Genomic DNA, 5,147 nt, shown 5'->3' on the forward strand with positions numbered 1-5,147 from the left:
TGATCAGTGTGTTTAATGGCCAGTGTCACCCAAAACATGTCTTTATAAAATATCAACGCCAATTGCTATGTTGCTCGCGAAGAGCCTTCATTTGCTACCTTGACTGTCAGCAGATGAATTTGCTTTTCCTTCTGACCTGTATCAGGGTTAGGAGTCCTGTCCTTTCCATCTGCCATGTTCTCTACAGAGCCCAGCTTATTTCCATTACCTTTTCTAGGATGTGTTTATCTCCCTAAGTGAGGTACCAGGTCTTCCAGAGCAATGGGAAGCACCCTGGATTCAGAATATATTGCAAATTGAATTCCCCAAGAAATGGACTCTGGGAGGCCAGGTGGTGGAGCACCTGGTTAAGCACATACATTACAGTGCACAGGTTCTCAGGCTCAAACCCCTGGTCCTCACTTGTAGGGGGGAAGCTTCACGAGTGGTGGAGCAAGTCTGTAGGTGCTCTCTGTTTCTCTCCCTTTCTATCTTCTCTCCCCTCTCAATTTCTCTCTGTCTCCATCCAATAGCAGACAAACAAACAATAACAACAACAACAACAATAATGGATAAAAACAAAACCAAGAAATAGACTCTGAGGCAGAGGTAAATGTACAGTGTTTTATTTTTTTATTATTATTATTTTTATCATTGCCATGGTTTTACCACTCCAGGTAAACTTTTTAAGATAGAAAAAGAGACAGAACACACACAAACACACACACACAAACACACATATATACACACATACACATACACATACACATATATATACACATACACATACACATATACATATAGAGATTGGAAGCAAGAGAACGTAGCACTTAAGTTTCCTCCAGTGTGGTAGGGACCAGTCTCAAACCTGGATTGTGTAATCTGGGAGGTGGCACAGTGGATAAAGTGTTAAACTCTCAAGCATGAGGTCCTCAGTTAGAGCCCTAGCAATACATGTACCAGAGTGATGTCTGACTGTCTTTTTCTCTTCTTATATCTCTCATTAATAAATATAAGCTTTAAAAGAAATATATATATATTATATGTGTGCATGGCAGAGTAGGTGCACTGTCCACATGAGTTATTTTGCCAGTCAGTACAGTGGACTTTTTTTTTTTTTCCTCCTTCAGGGTTATTGCTGGGCTCGGTGCCTGCACCATGAATCCACCGCTCCTGGAGGCCATTTTTTCCCCCCTTTTGTTGCCCTTGTTGTAGCTTCGTTATGGTTGTTATTATTGCCCTTGTTGACGCAGTTCGTTGTTGGATAGGACAGAGAGAAATGGAGAGAGGAGGGGAAGACAGAGAAGGGGAGAGAAAGATAGACACCTGCAGACCTGCTTCACTGCCTGTGAAGCGACTCCCCTGCAGGTGGGGAGCGGGGGCTCGAACCGGGATCCTTACGCCGGTCCCTGCGCTTTGCGCCACGTGCGCTTAACCCACTGCGCCACCGCCCGACCCCCTACAGTGGACTTTTTAGGGAATGTTCTGGAGAATCAGATCTGCTGAAGGGAAGGAAGGAAGACAGGAAAGAAGGAAGGATCCGACCAAGAAGAGAATCAAGGTACATTGAGGTCGTATTGAATGTCCCAGCTTTGCTCTTCCCACAAGTGGCCTTAGGTGACCTCTCAAAATAGTGTGCTACTTACCTGATCTAGAAAACTCTTTAAAATCATGCAGGTCAAGAGGTTCAAACCTTCATGTTCATTTTAAGAACACCTGTGAAACTGCCCAGGCCATCAAAGACATGCATATCCCAAAAGCCACCAAGTATCTGAAGGATGTCACTCTATTGAAGCAATTCATGCCATTCTGTTGTTACAGTGGCGGCACTGGTAAGTGTTCCTGGCCAAACAATGAGGCTGGACTCCAGATCAGGGACTCAGGAAGAGTGCTAAGTTTTTTTTTTTTTTTTTTTTTTCCCTCCAGGGTTATTACTGGGGTCTACACCATGAATCCACTGCTCCTGTGGGCTATTTTTCTTCTTTACATTTAAAAAAAAATATATTTATTTATTTGCCTTCAGGGTTATTGCTGGGGCTTGGTGCATGTACTACAAATCCACTGCTCCTGGAGGCCATTTTTCCCATCTTGTTGCCCTTGTTGTTATCCTTGTTGTTGTCATTATTGTTGTTGTCATTGCTGTTGTTGTTGTTGAATAGGATAGAGAGAAATGGAGAAAGGAGGGGAAGACAGAGAGGGGGAGAGAAAGACACCTGCAGACCTGTTTCACTGCTTGTGAAGCGGCCCCCCTGCAGGTGGGGAGCCCTGGACGCAAGGGATCCTTATGCTGGTCCTTGTGCTTTGCACCATGTGCGCTTAACCCGCTGCACTACCGCCCGACCCCCTATTTTTCCCTTTTGTTGCCCTTGTTGTTTTTATATAGTTGTTGTGGTTATTAGTATTGTTGTTATTGGTGTTGTCGTTGTTGGATAGGGCAGAGAGAGGTCGAGAGAGGAGGGGAAGACAGAGAGGGGGAGAGAAAGACACCTGCAGACCTGCTTCACCGCCTGTGAAGTGACCCCCCCTACAGGTGGGAAGGGGAGGCTTGAATCAGGATTCTTGCGCCAGTCCTTGTGTTTTGTGCCACGTGAGCTTAACTCACTGTGTTACTGCCCGGCCCCTCCGAGTGCTAAGTTTTTACAGGTCATGCCTAAAAATGCAGAGAGAAATTCTGAGCTTAAAGGTTTAGATGTAGATTCTCTGGTTATTGAGTATATCCAGGTGAACAAAGCCCTCAACAATTGCCACAGAATTTACAGAGCTCATGACTGGACTAATCCCTACATGAGATCTCCTTGCCACATTGAAATGATCCTCACTGGAAAAGAGCAGATTTGTGTCTAAACTGGGAGAGGAGATTGCACAAAAGGAAAAGATATCCCAGAAGAAACACAAATTTATGGCCTGGGAATAAATTCAGCATAAAATAAATGCAAATAAAAGTTAAAAAAAAAAGTCCCAGCTTCCCACAGGGAATTCTGAAGCTGAGGTGAATCTGAAGATTCTTCACCTCAAGCAAGGACAAGAGAACTAATTCTTTATACTTCCCCCTTAATTTTTAATGAATTATTAATTAATTTATTATTACTATTATTATTTACCAGAGCACTGCTCAACTCTTGGCTTATGTTGGTGTGGGGGAATTGAACCAGGAACTTTGGAGCCTCAAACATGAGCGTGTGTGTATGTATGCATAGATAGGTAGGTATGTAGATAAATAGAAGATATATGATATGATAGCTCTATAGATAGATAAATAGATAGGAAATAGAGGTCGGCCAACATAAGAGATACAGGTTAAAACATGTACAGCTTCCATAAGGTGTCTTTTAAGAAAGATTTATTTAGGGCTAGGTTGCATAAAGGTTATGCAAAAGACCTTTGTTCCTGAGTCCCAGGTTAAACATCACCATAAGCCAGAGCTGAGCAGTGCTCTTGTCTTGGAGCTCTCTCTTTCTCTTTCCCTGCCTCTCTCTCTCTTTTTCTCTCCTCCCATTCTTCTCTCCTCAAATAAATTAAATATTAAGAAGAAAAAAGAGAGAAGAGAGTCTAGAACTTTCCCTGCCCTGTGAGGATGCACTGAGCATGGGACCATTTGCTAACAGGTACTGGACTTTCTCAAGAACCAGATTTGCCAGCACTTTGAACTTGGACTGCTTGGACTCCAGAGCCATAAGAGATGAATGTCCGTTTGCCAAGCCACCCACTCTGTGGTGTTCTGCTCTATCAGGGCAAGCTAAGATGGCAGTCACAGCAAGGAGGCAAGAGCATTGTAAGGAGCATGGGAGTAACTGAGTGGAGTCAGGAGACCTGGCTGCTGCCTCTGCTTCTGCCTGGCCTGAAGGTGAGGCATCCTGCCAGACTGCTCTGGGGTGCAGTGACCTCATCCACAGCGAAAGTTTAGGCGTGGAGTCTCTGAGGTCATCTGACTTCAGGATCTGTTCACTAAGGACATCTTCTGCACCTCTGTCCTGTGGCTGGGCTGAGAACTTGGAAGGTTGAGCCTGTGCTTCTTCTCCTCTCTCTGGTCCTCCTGGCCCTCCAGGGCTGGTGCTGACACCCAGCAGGAGTGTGCTTGAGTGGAGGCTGGTGTGGGTGGGGTTGGAGGGTGGCAAGGATTCAGTAGATAGATGGGGGCAGAGGTAGCAGGCAGTGTGAGTCAGTGAGAAGATGGTGGGAGCAGGGAAGGGCAGTCCCCACAACCTTCAATATTGTCTTTTCAGGCTTGTGGCAACTTTTGGATTTGATAGTTCCAAGGTGAATTATTATTTTACGAAGGGGAGTGGGGGAGAGAGAGAGAGACATCAGAGCACTGCTCAATTCTGGCATAAATCAGTGTTAGAGATTGTATCTGGGGGGAGTCAGGCGGTGGCACACCTGGTTAAGTGCTCACATTTCAGTGCACAAGGACCCAGGTTCAAACCCCTTCCCCACCTGCAGGGGGAAAGCTTTATGAGTGGTGAAGCAGGACTGCAGGTGTCTCTCTGTCTCTCTCCCTCTCTATCTCCTTCTCCTCACCTAGTTTCTCTCTATTCAATATTAAATACATTAATTAAAAAAAAAGAGAGATTGCACCTGGGACCTCAGGAGGATAAATTTGTGAAAGTTAAGGGTTTTAATAAAATAATGTAAACTGAGGTAGTGAAATAGTTCACTTGCATAGTGTGTTGTGTTGTTTTGCCATGTGTGTGACCTAAGTTCGAGCCCTGTCCCTACCACATTTCAATCTCTTTCACTTTCTCTGCCTTTCTATTTCTATCTAAAAAAATTAATAATACTAATGTAAATTGGATTGTGATGTGGGAATTCCACACAAAGCGTGTGTGTGTGTGTGTGTGTGTGTGTGTAAGAGAGAATCTGTCATACTTTGATGTAATAAAAAAAAAAACGGGGAGTCGGGCGGTGGTGCAGTGGGTTAAGCGCACGTGGTGCAAAGCGCAGGGACCGGTGTAAGGATCCTGGTTCGAGCCACCGGCTCCCCCCCTGCAGGGGAGTCGCTTCACGGGCGGTGAAGCAGGTCTGCAGGTGTCTATCTTTCTCTCCCCTCTCTCTCTGTCTTCCCCTCCTCTCTCCATTTCTCTCTGTCCTATCCAACAACAAAGCAACGTCAACAATGGCAATAATAACCGCAACGAGGCTGCAACAACTAGGGCAACAAAAAGGGGGGA

The 5,147-nt window shown here is 45.1% G+C and overlaps 1 pseudogene; it reads left to right on the top strand.

Annotated features, from left to right (window-relative positions):
• Nucleotides 1–1,518: 1,518 nt before the first annotated feature.
• Nucleotides 1,519–2,893, top strand: LOC103120078 (large ribosomal subunit protein uL22-like; annotated as a pseudogene).
• Nucleotides 2,894–5,147: the final 2,254 nt, after the last annotated feature.

Source organism: Erinaceus europaeus, chromosome 4 (genome assembly GCF_950295315.1).
Source record: "Erinaceus europaeus chromosome 4, mEriEur2.1, whole genome shotgun sequence".
In the NCBI taxonomy this organism is placed as follows: domain Eukaryota; kingdom Metazoa; phylum Chordata; class Mammalia; order Eulipotyphla; family Erinaceidae; genus Erinaceus; species Erinaceus europaeus.